This window comes from Megalops cyprinoides, chromosome 2 (genome assembly GCF_013368585.1).
Source record: "Megalops cyprinoides isolate fMegCyp1 chromosome 2, fMegCyp1.pri, whole genome shotgun sequence".
Classification (NCBI taxonomy): domain Eukaryota; kingdom Metazoa; phylum Chordata; class Actinopteri; order Elopiformes; family Megalopidae; genus Megalops; species Megalops cyprinoides.
In genome coordinates, this window is record NC_050584.1 from 7,247,522 (window position 1) to 7,268,894 (window position 21,373).

Genomic DNA, 21,373 nt, shown 5'->3' on the forward strand with positions numbered 1-21,373 from the left:
CTACAAATGCACAGTTGGCAATAAATAACATGTGTAGTATTCATAATCAAATCGGAGGCAGAGAAAAAGGAGCACTGTGAGTCTATAGGGGCCCCAAGAGAGGAGGAGCAGAGCAATGGTAGATTTCAAAATAGTCATTATTCACTGCCACTTATAAAGACCCAACGCCACAGACAAAGAAGAATAAACAGAGACCCCCCTCCCCCTTTTGCCCACATGCAGTCAAACAAAAACTGTTTTTAATCACAATCTTTGCATGTAAGCCAACAATGATTTTGAACACTTCCATGGACACCAATTAAGAACAGTGTAACCTTTCCAATCAAAACTGTAAAAATGTTTAATGTGTACTGTACAATGAGCCAGGTGAATTTAGCTGTGAGACATAAAGTACTGGACACAGTGTTGCTTTCAAATGGCAACTCGTCATGTAAAAATGTGCCGAATCTAACCACATTGTGGACATATGAAACAAATCATTCTTTTAGGTCATCTGTCCCATATACCCATCTCCCTTCCTCCTTACTCAACTCCTTGCTCTGAAGGAATCGTGAAAGGCGATACAAAAAAAAGTATGAAAAGAGTAGTTGTGAGAAATATGCACCTCAGACTCATGAATTGCATTATCCAAGCAGCTCAGCAGGGGTCAGAACAAAAGGTTAGTACAGGATATTATGGCCTTGATCAAAGAAGGGGAATCAGAAAATAAGAGAAGTTCAAAGATGCAAGAGGAATGACCTAATAAAAAGCAACAGCTGCAGTAAAACAAATTACTATAGGCATGAAATCACACAGGAGTATCCACTGAATTGAAATTAGGTCACTAGACACTCATTTGGTCTGAAGTATCCTAGCATGGGATTGTGCCACACTTTCATATGTATGTGCCAAAACTCTGGCTTCCTGCTTGGAAGGTTGTGTTGTCAAACCTCCTGAAAGTCTAGCTAATGACTTTTATGGAAAGTCTGGTGAGGGCTATTTCCATACCTGACCTTTTAGAGTTCATTGGTATGTGGATGTGGACATGACTGTATGATATCTGACAGATAATGTTGGTCATCTGTTGAGCAACCAACATTATGACTCCTCTGTTCCTTATCCTGTCTCATGCAAAGCATTATAAAACTGTAAATATTACCGTTAGCTTTCTATCCAGGTTAAGAACTTGGCTGTTTTATAGCGTAGTGTTTGAACTAATCTAGCAACATAAATTGTACTTTTTGTAGCTCTTAGCTAATATCACAACTAGCTAGCTTGTAGTCCACAAGCACAGTTATAAAATATAAAACAGCAATCAATCAGTTCTTTATATATTTACCATCTAAAATAACTCAATGCAATGCACATTAGTGACTACAAAGCTAACTTGGTTGATTGGTAGCTAATTATTAATATTACTTTGTGAAAACTTCCCCTTTAATAAAGTGGTTTCTGAGCTGAAGAATATCTATCCGTAAAGCTATCTGATGAAAATGAACATATTTAATATTGAATGAATGAGTTTTGCATTTAATCTGTGATTGGGGAGTTTACATGACAGCCGTAGATGTACTCGCATAGTCAAATCATCAGAGTCCCACCGTTCAGAAAATGCTTCTGTGAAGGTCGGAGGTTTGACCTTGCGAACTCAATTTCACTGGAGGTGAGAAAATTAAAAATGTTATGTATATCAACATGTTCTATTCAATAGAATTCTGCTTAATCACTCCTACCTTATAAAAAAAGAACAAAACCACTGATATAAAGTGGGTTATAGTAACTGTCAGTACAGAGTGCACAAGTTCATGTGTTTCTTTTCTTATGCTATCAATTTTTTCAACAGCAAATAAACCCAGAGATCAATCATGTAAGAAATTGTCACATAACATGACTGAGGCCATGGCCTTGGTGTCCTCTATGTAACTTGTGGCCATGTGTGAAATATACAGTAGTAACAGAAAAACAAATTGGCTTTGACTGAGTATTTTGAAATTCTAATGTAAACCGTTTTAGAAAAATAGGGCATCATTTGCAAACCATGTGGTGGGCCACAATAAATGCTACACCATACATTTTAAACAGATGAAATTAATTCAGATCCTTCCCTTTCTTGTGTATGCATTTTACTTCTGTATGGATGTCTTATTGCACTTGTGAATTTGTTGTGGCACTCACGTGTGCATGATAGCACACACTCTTCCAGCACTGATTGCTGGAGTATCGCACTCTGGATGTGGTTTGTTGTGTTCCGTATGCGCCCTCAGTTCTGTATGCAAACACCTCATTTCATTAGTTGCACTTTTGTGCTCTTCCACGTGATAAGAACATCTGCTGAGTGACAGGTATAAATCAAACTCATTTTTCTCTGGCAGATTGTTGAACTTCCTGAGTTGACTGTATGTGCGTCATCGCGCACAGAAATGTAGGGAAGTGACGACAGTTGGGAGCTTTTGGGGGATGAACTCCGAGAGAATATACGCGTGTCTACTTGAAGGCAAGCTGTGGAAAGCAGAGTCGCTGGTGGAGGAAAAGCAACAGTGATATCTTTTATGGCCTATCAGTTTTTAAAATATATGCATAAGCTCGGGGTTCGTCGTTTCTGGATGAGAACCAGTTTGGCATCTCACGTTGATAAATTGCGAGAATGGTCGTAACTTAGGTGTCAACATATCTGTAAGTCGTTTGCTTCTTGTAATTAACCGGGCTCCTGCGTTTCAAGGAATAACGTTACGGACATATCTGACCAAGTGGAAAGAATTCTCTCTAACCCGTGTGAATTTCGATCAAAGGAACAGGTAATGTAACTCGTATTTAAACTCGCTGCGGTTATGTAATGCTGTCCAGCTGATAATGTTAGTGACTGTTTATAGCAAGGGCTCTCCCTTTAGTTTTTTTTTTTTCTGGGGAAAGTTTTGAATCTTACAGGCAAGGAGATTAGCATGTTACTTGTTGCCAATTGGAGATCCAGCTGCGTGTTTGTAATCCTTACGGACACAATGTAGTTTGTGCCATAGCAAGCTAGCTAGGTATCTGTTTTCTAAATGTTGATAGCTAGTTTATGTGGCAGCTATCTAGTCAAGCTAAAAAAAAATAACTGGAAAAAGTTGAGTCAACAAACCCTGTAACTTGCTATGTAGCTAATTTTCTTTTTCTTTCTTTTTTGAGAAAGACTGTAAACTAATTTATCTAAACTGGCTATCGACCCAGAACCTTGAGGGGACAAACACAAGATACTCGCACGTTGTGTACTAAATCCTGTTAGTGCATAAATGTCAACAATAGGTAAAAGGTTAGGTGGCAAAGATAACAATGTTGCTTCTTATATATTACACATTTTTGTACAGATTTGTAGAGAATGTGTACTTAGTGCATGAAAAACTCGTTTTGTATATGCATGTTGTTTATTATTATTCTTCACGGTCTAGATTGACGTTGTCTTGACAGTTACAGCCTACACTGTTAAGCGTGAACAATTGCTCTTCAAGTTTTCGCTACCTTCCATTGAAGTCTGCATGTTAATTTCTGCAAATTGCACGACACTGTAGTTATTTTAGAACAGGACTCCATAAGAGCCTTGAAGTGTTTCAGTATATCTTGGAGCAGGGTTTTCTGCTACCATTTCTAACGCACAGATTGTAGCTTTCCCTGCAGCTGGCAACACGTACTAAGAGTCCAGTAGTAGGTGAGATAAGTAGCCCACTGGTTGTGAGGCCTTATCCACTCCTGGGAATTCCTGTTCAGACCTGAATGCAAGATGGCTGTCATCGTCTTGAATATTGCTTCAGTCCGTACAAGGAAAGTTAAGTGTGAGTTTTCAGGTCCTACAGCTCTCACTGCTTCCTCTGATGGAGTTTACTAAAAACCATATGACTATGTGATTACATATATCATTAATAGGGCTCCGGGTTTTTTCTCCACTTGTTTTCCTGCATGTATTTCAATCCTCTTAGTTACAAACCACCAGTTAAACACTTATCTCACTAAATATAAAGGTAAACTAAAATATGAAAGTAGTGTAAAGCAAAAATAGACATTGTGTTTACGGCAGGAGCATGTTGAATACAAAAAATAAAACGGGCGCATGATCATAATGTATACAGTTTAGCAAAAGAACATGGTGTTCTAAACTGTGTGGTGATGTTTAATTATTGACAGTTGGTTTCACTTTTGAATATACTGCTTGTACACACAAAGGCACTCCTCTTCATTGCCAGAATTGGTAACAGCAGACAGATATCGTTTAGTCGTGCATTGTTAGCCTGTGAAATACCCTTTTTTCATATTTATACCAGAATTCATTGGAGTTCATTCATTGTGTAGTTTGTATTTGTCCGATTTGCATTTACGGGCCAACAGAATCTCCCGGGAGGGTTCCACTTAAAAATTTCAGATCCCTACTGCTATAAATGGCCTTGAGCCTCAGCAAATGAAAGTGCCTTTAGTTTGAAGTCTTTCTTAACTTCCTGTAGATTGGACAGCAACACTAACCTGAATCCAAACAAATTTGTTATTCGTGCAAGAAAAAAAGAACAGGGGCTCACAAATAAACTGTGAGTCAGTGAATCAGATAAAATTAGTTGATCGATAAAGCAAGAGCAGCCTTTAAATGCATTTTAATGTGTCAGAATACACAAGTAGTTGGCTCACAAGCTGTTGAGGTTGTTTGTTGAGGAGAAAAAATACAAAGTAGTGAAAGTCTGGCCATTTATTGTATGGCCTGAAGAAGTTATGAATGGGCACTTTGTTGGATATTTGATAATTTTTCTTTTATTTGGAAAGTTCAAATAAATCCAGAGGGGTCCAGGGCAATCAGAGCAGCAGGGCAGAGCTGTCAGAATGGCAAGTAGTTGGGAGACAATGACAAGCTGCTTCACAGTGGGATGCAGTGAATAAAATGATATTTTCATGCTTTCTCTGCTTTATCAGCCTTAACTATAGCTTAACTAACAGCCTTAAGTATGTTGCGTACACAATCACATCCTGTACACTTTCACAGGAGCACTCAAGCACAAAGAATAGCATCCTTATGTTCACATATGCAGCCAACAGTTTTGCACAAGTTCCACTGCCATCATTCAAATAACTTGTAGGCACCTGACACGTTGCTAGAGGCTGCTAATAAACGGTGGGTGAGGGGGGCCTTGGTCACTGTAATTCAACCTGCCCTGAATGAAACTTTCATTGTTCTATGCCCCCAACCATGGGCATCAGTTTGTTTTGAAAAGTGCTGGGGACAACGACAGGTTCAACGTGTTCACACCTTTTTAAAGTGGAGGGGGACATATCCCCAGCATCCCCAGCATAAATGACGCCTATGCCCCCAACCCCAGTCATTGTCTGCTAATGACATAATGCAGCTGTGAGCTTGGGTCTAGGCTGTGGTGCACAGTCTGCTCAGAACAAATGCTTTGACTGACAGCCATAAATACAATTATTAGTAAATGCTTTGTTATACATCATTTAATAATATTGTGTTTATGTCACATTTCCACTACCATTCATAACCAGTGAGTGATGTCCTCACCCATCAGGTGGGTACACTAGCAGATCTCCAATCTTGATCTGAAGCACATTTGATTTCAGAAAAAAAACGACCATGAACATATATGCAAGTGAAAAGGTACTACCACACCAGTGTTTCACAATCAGACAAAGAATTTTACCCACAAGATTGTTTGCTAAACACTGGCCCCTTTAAAGCACAGATTCCTTAACTAGTTGTGATGCCGGAGGAAACCGTAAAATACTTACTCCCTTAATAAATGTCAGATGTGATGACACATTGAACTTGGTAAGAAAACTTGTGTAATGTAACATGAGGAAGTGGAATCTAGCCTTAAAATGCAGACGATGACCAAATGATGTGTGGCTGTTCATTTATTAAAAACACACCAGCAGGGTTTCCATACGTCACAAACATTATTACTGTGTTGAATTTGTCTCCCATTTGATCCACACTGGGTTTTCTAGGTTTTTCCGCTCAAGACTGTGTCAACATTGACCTCTGTAAAATGTTCCTGGAAATGGCACTATTAGCAATGGCGTATAGGTTCACAGCCTGTTGTGGTGTTTTGTTATGTAGAGCCTTGGTGAGCCTAATCGGCTTTGCTTGTTCAGTTGGCTTCATCCACAAATCAGGCTTTGGAAACCTTGGCAAGCTATTTGTCGTGCTCAAAAACACAACTGAGACAACAGATGAATTTGCTATGGTTTCAGTTCAGAACTGGTGTTTCCAAAAGTCACATGGATTGTTGCTTGTAGGTGAAATTCTTAATTTGATGGTAAATCATTTCAGTAAATTAACAGGCTCATTGGTGTATTGAAGATGAATTAATGTTTTAAAGCTGGAGATCAGGACACAATGGGATGGAGGAGGAAGAAGTGTATCCGGTTTTAATGGTAAAACCATAATATGTATCTGTTCTGGTGGCTACTCGTTGGAGAATAAGCACATTACCACTGCAGTGAATTTATCTGACAAGTCATTAACATGTTCAACAAACTGAAGAATGTGTAAAAGAACTGTAAAGCAATTAAAAAAAGCAAATAATTAAATGCAATAAATGCACAGTTAGTGTAATGGTGTTGTGTTCACATTAAAATGTGACCAATTAACAATACTCTATGCCTCATTTTTGACATGCTTTGCTCAGATTGATACCCTTCAGATTAGTTTAGAACCAGATCTGCACTGTGTCTTGCTCAGTTGTACAGAAATCACTTTGAGAGCATAATGAAAACATGATCATAGTTTTGCATTCTAATCATGTGCCATTGAGTGTCCTTCACAACCAGACTGTAGTGGAGCGCAAATGGAGCTACAGGAGTCCTTTCTTCTCTCTTTCTCCCTCCTGATGCTGATAATTGCTTGACCTCCTCTGTTTTATGAGCCTCTTTGTTGTCTCATCCAGTGAGCACTAAAGATTTTATTAGTGAGGTTTGGAAAATCGTGCTGCATTTACATTCCCCTTCACCCTTGTGGGGTTACCGGGTAAGAGCCGCTGTCCTACAGGCTTCCTTTTATAGCCCCCTCCTGTTGCCAAGCTGTTGATTTGTTAACAAGCAAACAAGCCATAAGAGTATAAAATAAACAACACCCCAAAACAACTCCACCCTCCCAGCTTGCAGTGGGTGTAGGGCTCAGTATCATAGAGTATACTGTACAGACTGCTTTCACTTTATCCTCTGACTTAAGAGTAAGAAAAATATATGCAGTACCTTACAAAAGTATTTAGCCCAAAAGATACATTGAAATTTCATTGTCTGATGTTTTGTGTAAAAACACTGAAACTCAAAATGAATTCTTTTGAGGTTACATTGGTTTTATGTTAGACCTTTTTTAAGGAAAAGCTGAAACAGGCTTGCTTAATTATTCAAGCCCCACACAGTAATATTTGATAGAGGCATTTTTTTTTTTGCTGCAGTAACAGCTTTAAGGCTTTTGGGTTAAATATCTACCAGCTTTGTACACTGTTTGGGAGTGATGTTTGCCCATTTCTCTTCACCCTTTTTGTTCTTGAGCCAATCCAATGTTGTTTTGGCCCTGTGCTTGGAATCATTGTCCTGCTGAAAGGTGAACCTTCTCCCAAGCCTCCATTTTCAGCAGACTGAAGCAGGTTCTCTTACAGCATTTCCATGTATTTCGCCACACACAGCAGTATGGATTTTGGCCAAAAAGCTCTATCTTGGTCTCATCTCACCACAAAACATTTTCCCACATAATGCTTTTCTGGCAAATTCCAGACGTGCTTGTAGATGGTTCTTTTTGAATATTGGGTTCTTTCTTGCCAATCTCCCATACAGGCCAGTTTTATGCAGAGCTCTTGATATTGTTGACTGGTGCACCTTTACTCCACTTTCAGCCACTGAACTCTGTAGCTCCTTTAAAGTGATTGTTGGCTTCTCCATGGCTTCTCTCACAAGTCTCCTTCTTGCTTGGGAACTGACTTTTAAGGGGTAGCCTGTTTTAGACAGTGCCTGGGTGGTATGACACAATTTCTACTTCCTCATTATTGATCCAACAGTAGTCACTGGGATATCCGCTTGCATATTTTTTTTGTTGTTGACTACTATATTATACATCATAGTATATTATATTTATTGTATTGTATTTTTATCTATACTTCTTCACCTGTCTTTCTGCCACTGTTAACACCCAAATTTCCCTGCCTGGGGATCAATGAAGTGTTATCTTATATTATTTTTACCCTCTTCCTTATTTATGCATTTATATTACTTTATCTCTAACTCTCTAACTTTAATAGAATGCTCTTTAGTGTCACACCTTTCCTTCAGATTCACAGCCTGACCAATGAGCAGAGTGGGTTTTTTTCTCCAGAAAATGTGACAGTTACTTTAATGGTTCCCAGGTAGAGGTCAATAGTAACACAGTGGTGTGCTTGTGAGGGAATTTTTTTGTCTGTGTAGACTTGCAGCTTCCAGAGCACAGGGTTTGAATGCTTATGCATACAGCATATTTCAGTTTTTTAATATTTTCTAAAATAAAATACTAAACATTAAAAAATAAAACCTTAAAATAATTAAAATGTTTTAAAATAAAACACTTGAAATGTCACACAGAACAAAATGTCAGTGTATAATTTGTAATTCAGTAAAATGAATTACAAATGAATTGTGCCTTACCAAAACAAGAAGCTGTGTGACCCTGTATGTCAGCCAGCAAGTGAGAGAGTGAGTGTGCCCCCTACAGGCAATACACAGCTACAGTCTGTCTCAGATAAGATGCGGTTTGTGAGGACAATTAGTTGATAATTTTGTTATGGATAGTGATTATTGTTCACCGCCTCATTAAATTTCGCCTGTTAATGCTTTATCATTTAAAAAGGCACTTGAACTGAATTTCACATACTTTGAATATAACATGATGAACTGTTTATACTACTTTTGGATCTATGTTTTAAATTTTCATTGTAAAATTGAATGTCACTGATGGTGTGTCCATTTTCTCTGTTGAGACTCAGACAAATAATCTAAAACATTTTTCACAGAGACTCCTGTACTTTTTAGAAATGGCCTATTTGAATTATTTGTGAGAGGCAGTGTAGAACATCTTGGCATGGCAAATTTTTCCCAGCTGTCTTTTGTGTTCCTCAGTTACTGTCCAACAGAGTGCTGCTGACTTCATTTATAATCTCTCCTAATGATCAAAAGCTGCAGTTCTGATTATTAATTTGGCCACCGGCACTTATTCCAGTGCGCCATTATTTAAATCCATCATAATGGATGGCTAATTAGCAGATACATGATCTATAATAGATATTAATGCTTCATTAATATTAATGCATTCTTTAACCTCAACTAAGGAGCAGGATTGTACAAATGTTTAAGCCAAGTTACATGTAGACATGATGAGTCAAAATAGTTCTAAAAAGGTAACAAACTTTAACAATATAAGACTCTGGGACTTTTCCCTTCCAGTTGAAATTAAGATGCCAGTTTTCCTAGCACCATTTATACTGTACTGTATGTATCTTTACACAGCTCAGTAATATGGTGACTTTATTTTTTAAACCAATTTGACATGTCTTTACCATACAAACATGCAGCTACCTCTCTGAGTAGATCTGAGAGAAGAATGGATTGAATTAGACAGAGTGACAATGTATATGTATGACAATCTGTGGATAAACTCTACTAGGAGGTATGGAAACATCTGGTACCATATTTAATTTCTAATTTGCCCAGTGTTTTAAAATGGGCTCCAAAAATAAATTATATGTAGAACAAAATCATAAGCCAAGTAATTAATAGTATCTTAACAATAATAACCAATGTCAGGGGAAAAAACAGCTTCACTGTGCCCTGAAATTCACAAACACTTTGAAAATCAAGAATCTTGTTCAAAAGATTGTTCAGGCACAGCAAATCACTTAAGAGATAATTAGAACCATAACAAGTTTATGGTTGGGTTAAAAAGCATAGTGGATGTGCTGTCCCTATTGCTAAACCACAGTGACCACCCTTCCCATCGTGGGAAACGCTCTTTTGTGGAACGCTGGATTTGCTGTTGGATTTAGAATGCTCAGTGTTGCTTTATGTTTCTCCTCACCACAGTTTCTGTGTTTTAAAACGGCACAGCCAATCCAGATGGCTACAGTTTGAGTGTCACTGTTCTTTCCAAGTGGTCAGAATGAACAGTGAAGCCTGAAAGCTTAAAAGCCCTGCCGCTGCCAGGTTCCAGAACAGGCTGACATTCCCTGCCAAACACAACAAACCAGTATGTGGCCTGTCCTAAGACACCACACTAAATCTAATAATGCATTACTCACCCTGCCCGAAACCTTGAAACCCCCCCCACTGAAAAACTTTGATCCAAGCCCCTCCACCCAAAACAGCAGCCCGACCCCTGCTTTGCCCCACCAATATTCATCCCCTCTCCCCAGCCCAAAGCCTCCATTCTCCTCATGAAACCCACTAAGCCCCTCCCCCCTCCTCTCACATCAAGAGGACCCACAGCCCAGCCATTTAAAGGCCTGAGGGCAGCTTTAGCTCTGCACATTATTGATAGCAATTGCTAGGAAGCAATTTGTCACTGAAGCTGCTAAAGGAAGCATGTCAAGCCATATTTTAGACTTATATTGATGTTGTATACCCAATGCAGTCATTTTAGGGAGCATTGTTATGCAAGAGCTGTGCAGAGAGAATGTGTAAGTTTGTGTATGTGTGTTTTAAAAAATATATATATATATGTGTATATACCAGTTTTGTCTTCTGCGTGGGCATATTACTGATACTCCATTTTGGAAGAGTTGGAAACAGAAAAGATATTCTCCCTGTATAATTCGAAACAATAATTACCATCTTAAGCTGTCTCATTTGCATGTCCAATTGAATTAGAGAAGTGTGGTGGAGCATTATCTTCATATTGTCAGTTATGCACGGCCCCCTCATTGTTCAGAAGAATTCACAGCCTTTTTCGATCATCTTATAATCAGGAAGTATACACTCTTACAAGTCTATGCTTCCGTGCTGCCTAAATGTACATGGGGGTTTACTCATGCACATATTTTTCTGTGCTATTATGTTATCATGTGTCTGATTTGTGTGGATCTCCCCAGTGCTCGCAGTGCTGACATACATGTACGTCAGCACATAACATGGCCACATGCACGCGACGCGCGTGCTCAGGTGGCCACTGGATGGCAGTGGTGTGGAGGGAGTGATGAGTGGAATTGGCGCTACGATGAATGGAGCATGTAGGCCGTATTGCGCTGTATCACTAAATGGAAAGAAACAAAGATGGGGTAGGGAGTTCCACTAAATCGTCTTTTATTTTGATATTATGAAAGAAAAATCTCACAGATTAATACCCACTGGCTGTAAGTACAACGCAGGGATTCTTTCTGGTTAAGAATCAGTCTCACACTTTATTCGAAATGGCTCGATGTCCCGGACAACGGATGGATAGAATCATAATAATGACTACGGTAAAGGGTAATAACAGTCATAATGTTAATAGATTATCAGTCTGTATTAAAGGCTTAGCCACTGAATTTGGTACGTGTTCCAAGAAGCTTACACAGTTGCATTAAGTCTCTTTCCAATAATTATCTGGTGCATTTGACCAGTATTACATAAGATTGTTTGATACATTTACTTCATTTCTTTATATTGCTTAATTACCTATTTGGTTACGATGTGATCTAACGTTGTTCAGCATATCTTTTGTATTTCAAGGTTACACATTCTCATACACCAGAAGCCCAGAAAAAATATGAAAAGTTTGGAATAGGTGGTCGACGGGGAAAGGACACTGATCAAATGGTATCATATTTGTCTTTTGTAGTTCTATACGGTTGTCTGCTGGTGATTCATAAAATTAAATAAAAATAAACCAACCGGTCATGTTGCACACTTGGTCTGCCCTACATATATCATAAAAAAAAGCTTGAACAATGCTTACAGTAATTTGCAGACAAAGTGAGCGGCGCTCTGAGTATCTTGTCAATATCGACAAATTTAACGTTGATGAAATGTAGGCCGTTCTGTTTTCTTACAAAAGCTTTTACAGATCGCTTTGTAACATATATGGAGCAGTGAGGTTGACTTCTGTACGAAAATAGCAAACAACCAAGATGTAAGTGGTTCAACAAAAGTCACGTTTGTGGTGTCTTGCACTGGATCTGGCAAGAAACTTGGACTGTGTTTATCCTTTTGGTGTCAGGCATTTTTTCAGCAGTCCAGTGCTGCCATTCCACGTTCCATTTCGCCCACTTATCTCGAAAAACATCTATTAATTTACGAAATGTAAAAACGTTTAATGTAGGCTACTCGGCCCAACTTAACTATTTTAAAACTACGCCGAACTGCACTGTAGTGATCTGTTACCAGAAATGACAACTGCAAATAATACCCTGTTCGCTATTATTTCCACACATTATTCAGTCAACATGTTAAGCCATAAATGTTTCGGTTATTGCGTTATCATTTCTGTTACCCCTTTGTCCTTCGTACTGTATTTTCATTGTTATTTCCAGAAAACCGCTACATGCAGTCGGCCTCCATTCTCTGGAGAGCTGTGGGAAAAGCAGCTAAAGCCTGCTCTTCGCGTGTATTTCAGGGGACAATTGACGGTCGACATTCTCAAAAAATAGGTGATTGAAACGATGCGTTTTTGACATTTTCCAAATGCTGTTGGAAATAGACTCGACGTGCACGTAAAACGTAGCTGTCACATAATTTTTATCTGACCTGCTGTGCGTGTGGTATCCGTGCGACAGAGCGGTTGAAAACCATGAAGGTCTGAACAGGCCTGAAAACCACTAAACTGCAAACTCATTTTTGTACTACATCATTGCCGTTATTCCGCTGATTGTGCTGGGAGAATTAACTTGAAGGCACTTTTCAATGATAGTCCTCCCCACTGTTTTGATGATTCCTAGAAAAAAAAAATCTGAAGCTAACTCGAGCAGTGCAACTATAGAGTGTCATAGTATGTCTTGTATACCAAAACATATTCATTCAGTAGACATGTACGTGGGTTGTAATGGAAATTTCTGTAAGTTTTCAGTTATAAATCAATCATTAATATGTCGCCTAAATTAAAATTATGATTGTAGTTCTGTTTGTCCTTTTATGCTTTCTTTCTGTTGACATTGCTGGCTGTCTTAGATATGAGTAGCCTATGTCATTACTGGGTATCATTTGTTTTGTTGTGACTAGCTGTATATTTGCAGGTCAACGCTATTGTATGTTAATTATAACTTAGGTATCATTTTGTTTAGAGAAATGCCAGATGACATAGTTTTCAGTAGCTTATATTTGATGATAACTGAATTTGATTAATAAGATAAAGAAATGTTTTGAATGACAAAATGATACTTATTTATAAAGTACAAGTTCATGGTAGTGTTCTTTTCTCAAAGATGTGGCACTACATTTAGATTAAAAGACTCTGCTTTTTCAGTATTGAGAGGATTTGAAATTACAAGATGTAAAAGATTAACTATGCATTAGGTCTCACCAAACCACCAGTATTTTGCTGGTCATAAAAGGTAATATTGCGAACAGTACTTCTTTTTAATTTTCAGAAAGGATTTGTGCCATTGTTAAATAAAAGGGGCCATCATTCTTCTGTTTCTGAAGAAGCGTATGAGTACAAAATATCTACAATGCTGTATGTTTTTGTTATATGTATACTGTCATACAAAACTGTCAAAATTATCCCCATTATATATATATATATATATATATATATATATATATATATATATATATATATAAAATAAAATTTATTTTTTTTTATATATTCTTTGTAATATGAAGTCTCACTCTGTATCTTTCTCAGTTTGGTATGTCTTGGGGTAATTTTGACAGTTGTCACCATGTACTTTAATGAACCTCCTGAAAGGCCAGTTTAGAAGCCTGAACATGTAAGTCGTCCTATATTTGCATTTTGACTATTAGGTTGTCTCTGTGTCTAGGAGAATTGGCCCTCCCACCATTCTCAAAACTGCATTTTAAAATTGGTCATTTATATTTGATTCAGATTTTTCTGTAGAGGTAACAAGAACTTGCTCATCTTTCAAATTATTTTGCAGAATTGTTATAGTTAAGCAAATTCTGTAATTTTGATCTTAATTTGGGGAATGATTGTTACTGGACATGTTGTAAATGTGGCATAAACAATAAACCCATGCTTGAATTACAGTGACTCATAGTGAAAATGTTTGTGCTTGGGCTTTGTGTATGTGTGTGTGTGTGTGTGTGTGTGCGCGTGTGTGTGCGCGTGTGTGTGCGCGTGTGTGTGCGCGTGTGTGTGCGCGTGTGCGTGCGCGTGTGCGTGCGCGTGTGCGTGCGCGTGTGCGTGCGCGTGTGCGCGCTTGCATAAAAGACAGACAGTCAGTGCTGTCTATCAAAGACTGATACAGGATAGCTGGATGAAAGGCAGCCTGTATCTGGAATTACAATGTAAATATGACTTTATATGGCAGAGAGAGGAGAGAATAAATGAACTATACAACAAGCAGCTACTACAATCATAATTTCCATTGAAGTGCTGCAGTTAAGTATGAATGGAGGAAGCAGACTTAGTTTGTCTATCAGAATGTTTGTTATGATATGCCTATAACCACACCAGAGGAGTGCAAAAAAAGATATTTGGTGTCCTAGACTGTTGGTTCATTTTTCTTTTTTTATTATTCCTTTTTGTTTTAGGGAGCTCCACTTATGAGTTCTGCCTCTCGTTGTATGCGTTTAATGCTTGTGATAGCCTGTGACAAAACATGACTCATTCTGCCCTCTCTCCTTCTGGTGGACGTACAACTGAAGAAACCAAAAGAGGATTTCAAGATGAGAGAGTCTGTCTCCACTAAACGAGGGGTTGTTCCTCCTCTGCATTCATTGTGGATGTTGTTTCTGCCCAGTCCAGGACTCTCTGACCCAGGCCAACAATACAGTGTTTCCTCAGCCTGTCTTTGCATAGAGAAACAAACTAAACTTCAAAGCTTTTGGTTCTTGGGGGGGGGGGGGGGGGGGCTTTTCATGCATTCTACTTTGTTGAAATCACACAGATATTGCATGGCTTCTCAAGAAATTCTCTTTAAACATGAAGGATAATATTGTTTTCCAGTATATTTAACCTTTTAGAGATATTTATAGAGAATTTAAGTATTTTAAACTATCAATTAACATGTTGTTGTGGGAATAAAGGAGAACCTGGTAAAAGGATGTAAGTATATTTCATTTAGAATGCATCCAGTGAAACTGGTCTTCATTGAATATTTGTCATATATATATACATATATATATATATATATATATATATATATATATATAATATATAATTCACATGTAATGATTATCCAGCAGTATCACACAGCTGGCTGACTAGAGAGTTGTTATTTGCTACAGAAATGCTAAAAATAGGAAATGTTGATATAATCTAAAATGTTGATAATTCACCATAAGTGGAACTAAGCTGTGTGATTTGTAGGCAAACTTTTCAGTGTTTTCTTTGCTGGACTGTGAACAGACTGAGTGAGAAGCTGATCATTTGTCTTTACCTTTTAGTATTCCAAGTTAAACGATAAATGTCTTTGTTGTGTTGTTAAATGGTTGCTTAGCATTTCTGTGAGATGCTCTACCACAAGAGCTTCTTTTTTGAAAATCTGTGTTGAGCTTGTAAAGGAATATTCTTCCACTGTCAGCTGTTATTTCTAAGATAAATGTGTACAAATAAAGCAACCATTTGTCTTTTCGGGGGTTGATAATATGGGAGTCAGTTAAAAGATTTAGTGCAGTTGTAGATAATTCAATAAACTGTGTTTCAGTTGTTTTGTCACAGCTGTTATCAAGATAGTGGTTGTGCTGGAAAAAATCACAGTTAATCTGAACAATTGATAGCAGCACTAGCCATTTGTATTAGTATTATACTGAATGCTAAGTCTGTCTGCCTGCTAGAATGTTTGTATCAATGTCTGAAATATCACAATGGGCTTGTGGGACAGTGCTACTGACTACCAATTACAAATATTGTTCAACACGGTCAGGATCTTTTCAACATAAGCGAAGGCTGAATCTTCATAGCTTGCATGAACTTATGCTGCATATGATTTATCCAAATTTATTTTGTTTTGTTTTGTTTTTTTCTTTTTATTGAAAGATTAGTAAGGACTAGGTGCCCCAGGGCCAAATGTAAATATGCATTTATGCGAATGACATTCCCATGCACTCAATTAGACATTAGGGCTGCATGCTGCTTTGCAGTGACGGCTGCTATTCTCACCTTGCTCATTCACGGACATCTGAAATCTCCAGACGTTACAGCACAAATGTAAGCATTAACAGTCTGCCTCGGGAAGCTCAAGTGGCTGGCCAGCGGTTTAAAATTCCTCCTGCCACAGGAATGCCGCCATGTGTGCTGAAAGACAGATATGTTGATGTATGAAAGAGAGGGCAATTTCTTTGTTCAGGTTGTCTGTAAAATGAATGTGTCCCCTTATTGTCTCATATTCCAGCCTCCTTCTGTTCCTCCTTTAGCTTAGAGCATGCGGTATGATTTTAGCCCCCTGACTGTTGCTGGTGCAAGTTTCCTCACTTTCTTGTTTGCACTTTGGCTTAATGACACAGATCTTGAACTGTGTCAAGTGCTTGCACCTATGTGCTGTAATTAAAATCTTGGTAAGTCAGAAATTTTTCATATGAAACTTGTGACAGGTTTCATGAGCTAAGTTTATAATAAGGACTGCCAGCAGCCAACGAAACATGCCCATCAATGAAATGTCACAGCAGCTGTTTCTGGTCAGCCGTATCTAGTAGCTGTTTCTTGTAGAACCTTAATGAAAAGAACCAATAAGAGAGCTGTAGAAGTAGAAAAATACAGTGACAGTTAGCACCAAGGCAAACATACTGGACTAAAGCAGAAGATGGCTAGATATTTAGCTGTGGCAAGAACATGAGTGTTTGTGTAATCTATCCACAGAGAGAAACGATGAAAGTACAAGAAGAAGAAAGAAATGGTCCAACAGCTTGGTAGCAATGGAAGAGTACATGATTTTGTGTGACCCAGGGTGCTGCACTTATCCTCTAAGCATGCTAGCAAGGAAATGGCAAACCTGGGAATACAAGCTTAGTAGAGATTGGAGGCACTTCATGAGGTGGTGATGCATACCATGACTTTTAGATGTCAAAACTTGTGACAAAGCCAAGTCTCGCCTCCAACCAGTTCTGGAGAAGTTAATTCTGGCCAACTCGTATAGTGTGACATACGCACTCACATTACACATGCATGTTTCAGAAATCATGCTGTGCGTTATAGGCTTTACCCTCTGGCACTGTGTAGCCCTGGCCATAACTGAAGCTTTGAAATCATATTGGCTATCGTCCTGTTAGGTGCCATGTAATCTTGTTTTGTCTGTAAGGTTGGAGACAATTCCTTTTGTTTCACCAATAACCGATCTGCCACCTCACATCAAATATAAGAGGCGAGTGCAGAAGGCCAAACATTAAGAACATGATGTCTTGCAGATGGACGTGCATTGAAACTACTGAGTGGGATGGGCTGTTTTTTCTTTACACTTCCCATAAAACATATTTTTGTATTCTTACATATGAAATACAAAGGAAATAGACACTGTAGGAGGATGTTTCTTCAAAAGCAGATATAGGTCTGTGAGGTGAGTTATTGACTGTGACCGTTATTTGATATTAACTGAAGAATTTCTACTTGTATCACTCTTTTACACCTTCATATGTCTTCTCTAGCCCCACACACTCGTATTCTGCAGACCTTTGAAGTGATCATGTTTCCGATCTGAATTCCAAAAAACCTACCTGTTGTTTGACCTAATTTACTTCAGATGTAATGCTATTGCAACAAACATATTTCACAGACGTGTATAGTAGCTATCATACAGTTGATAAATGGTGTGTTGAGGTTAGCTCATATGTAAAGGCTGCAGCCACTCCTGATCCTCAAGCAGGCATCCTTGCATTCATACGATTCAATTCGAGACTGTACATGCATGACTGTACAGCATGAGTGAAAGTCGTGCATCGATAACCGGGACGGAGAATTGGGGGGGGGGGGGGGGGGGTCAAAATACGCATCACCTATTCCCTGCTCCCCTGCTCGAATTACGCCCCCCAACCGAATTACGGCCAGATTCACGGAATCTTCTGCAGGCGAAACAAAGCCGCTGGGCAAGCGTGGAGCAGTCTGACTGACAGGCTGTGCTTTGTGCCCCTGTCCCTGCTCATTAAGGACGCCTCCTCCGCTGTTATCAAGAAGGCCCATCACAGGCTCTCCCTGACCTTCCACCCCGAGGAGAACAAAGACAACAGCGCCGCTGAGAACACCTATCCTGCTCCCCTTCCTCCTTTTGTGTTTTGGGTCTTGCGTACGAGTCATCACGCTGCAATATGGGCATGCATCTGAGAAAGGACACAGGTGGAACAATTTGAGAACTAAGCGTTTGTGTTATGGGTATGTCTCGTGTGTTATGAATGTTATGAATGTATCCTATCCTCTTAGGTGGCATTTTATTCAGCATATTAATGGAATTACCATGCAGGTCATCGACTCCTAAACAATAAGAAAAGGAATAACAAAATATGAAAAAGTATGTAATGAAGGTGTTCTATTTCCATAAACCAGTTATGCACTGAAAAACGGAAAATGGTGGTACAGAAAACTCATATCTTTGATGAAACTCGCGTAATAATGATTCCGTGTCTTGTAATGCAGAGACTATAGTTTATAGTGGTGTGTCACCACCTGGAAAATTTTCGGTTGATTTCCGTCCAGGAAATTCTCCTTGGTGTGCATTGATAATGGTGCATAGTGAGATGTTCTCTTTTTTTAGTTGACAGCAATTAAGAGGAGACTGTGTCTTAAGAAAGAAAGCTAAATAAGATTCTATAAAGATTCTTCCTATTGGACCTCTATTTACACTTTTGTAGCTTCCATTTTAATTAGTAATGTTAATGTCTGACAAATATGAAGAATGGATTTTTACTTAAGATCAGAGTCTGAAGCAGTCTCCTAATTATTGAATATTGCAAATTAATTATTCTTGACTTCATTAACTCATGGTGAAAAAAGTAGGATTAACCATTTTATCAATTTTCTTTGGGCTTCATGAAGAAGCATTTGTGAGTGAGTACTTTTACCAGTTAAATGTGGTATTTGAATATGTTTCTTAATTTTAATTTGTGCAGGTTAAACTGTTTTTATATATATTGTGAAAACTGCCTAGATTGCTTCATTGCTGTCTGATGAGAATCACCAATGCTTATAAAATGCTTATAATTTCCTACAGTTTTGGACATACCCATGTAATATGCTTCACCTGTCAACTGCCTATGTGCCTCCAGTCACACTGGGCAAATGCAATTCTGCAAAGAGGTGCAGTGCACTATTCACATATGTATTTTTTTTTTATTTGTAGTATTCCTTGCGGAATATTTTCATAATCTATTTGTCATTGAATGTTTATATGTTATAAGAAATTTTACCCTTTTTAGTGATGTGTGAAGTCCTGAAACATGAACAGTTGAAGCCAGAGGCTAGTTTGATTTGCTCCTTTATCAACACAAGTCCTTGTATGTGTGCCTGCGTGTGCCTACATGTGTCACATGGTGGTGTGTAGACTGCAGGAGCATCTGACTAAGTGGCTTTGATGTGTTGCTGGAAGGTGGCCCCTCAATCTAGGCACCCTTATTGACCAGGCATTAGCCAGATTAACAGCCATGCAGTGTTTAGCTCCTCAAGATGGTTTGCTGCCTTGTGCAGGGCAGCTTGACCCCTAAGTGCAGGCGTCGGGCCCTCCTGGCAGATTCTCATGTGACTTTGACTAAGAAAAGACTGTTGTTATATATATACACACACACACACACATCTATGAACAACACATCTTTTGGAGGGGAAAACCAAACGAATGAGAACAAAAAAAAAAAAAACATTGAGAAAGCGTTTTAGTGTCTGTGTATCTAGTCTTGAAGCCGTAGACTTTGTGCAAGCCATCGAAGGTGGAGTTCACCAATTAGCTGTCTGACTGGTGCTCATTCCCGATAAGTCTCTGGGATTCAGGTGACGAAGGATGAGAGTTCACTCCAAATGTGTTGCAGACCCATTACAGGGAGAGAGGATAGGGAGCACCAGTATACACGGACAATAGGAGCTTGGCATGCAACGTCAGGAGATTTGCCTGAGGAAGAACGAGCAAAAGCCACAGTGTGACCCCCCCCCACTTGCTCCCAGCCTGTCTAATTTGTCTTCACCACCAGCTTCCCCAAGTGTGCACCCTCGCCCCCTGCCTCAGGTGTCAGTCTCTCGTCTGCCTGTGCAAGGCCTGATCTGCGAGGCGTCAACAGCACAAATAACTTCATATCACAAGTCAGGACAGCAAAAGGGACGCGGGAGAGATGGGGCCCATTACGAGCATGGAGAAGGACAGGCAGGTCCTCAAGGTTCGCCATGCTGCAACCTGCTCTGCATTCATCCCGAAAATTGAAATTTCACAAGACAAAAAAACGCGTGATTAGACATATCCTAATATTTATCGAGTGGCTGGCTTTAGGTAGAACGTGCATCGGCTCGAGGGCTCTGGAGGACTGGAGGGGCCTCACTGAAGGACGTAAGCGTCTGCAAAAAAATACGACGCGGTTTCCGCTGGGCACGGATCTCAGAACTATATAGCAGTGTGTGGACCACGTAGCTGTACTCTGACAGGGAGTCTCTGTTCATGGCATCAACTGTGTTAGGTTCAATGGGGTGGAGTGAACTGCATGGGGTGGTATGGGCTAGCCCAAGCATTCTATTCCCCGGGACATTCAGTGTCATGTGGACGTGAAACTGCTTGAAGTAGCAGTTTGGAGCGTGAAATTGGGCTGACGTCGTAAAAAGTCTTGTGCTTAACCAGCAAAAACTAGCAAACAGATATCCCTCTCTGTGTTTATATCTATGTCACTATTTGTTTGTCTTTTTCTCTGCTCTGCCACTGTCCTTCCATCCCTCCCTATTTGTTCAGATACTCCACCATTCATTTCCTTATCTCTCTGTCAGGGCCGGAGCAATGATGAAGCCTCTTATGTCTCTCGGCAATGGGCAGAGCACGTAGCACAGAACCAATGGGATGCAGGAGTTAGCATGCGGCCGTCTGATCCATGATAATGTCCATTGATAGGAAAATCAATGTGCCATTGATCCAGGGCCCAGGGGCTGTGGAGGCAGTCATTCACAATGGCCGCCACACTGTGGGCCAGCAAATATCAAGCGCAATTCAGAGGCCTTAATGCACACGATGCTACAGGCAGGAATGGGAGGCAGCTCTAAATTGGAACGGTGGTGGTTGGTTGGTTGGGGGGGAGGGGGGGGAGGGGGGGGGGGCAGCCTATTTTAGTCCAGAGCAGCATGTTCTAATGGTGGCTCAGA

The 21,373-nt window shown here is 39.4% G+C and overlaps 1 long non-coding RNA gene across 1 annotated transcript in view; it reads left to right on the plus strand.

Moving 5' to 3' along the window:
* Positions 1-2,464: 2,464 nt before the first annotated feature.
* Positions 2,465-21,373, plus strand: part of LOC118796528 — a 39,740-nt gene continuing 20,831 nt past the window's right edge. Inside the window, exon 1 of the long non-coding RNA XR_005005896.1 lies at positions 2,465-2,774. This is a non-coding gene — a long non-coding RNA (uncharacterized LOC118796528). The remainder of the gene's footprint in view (positions 2,775-21,373) is intronic.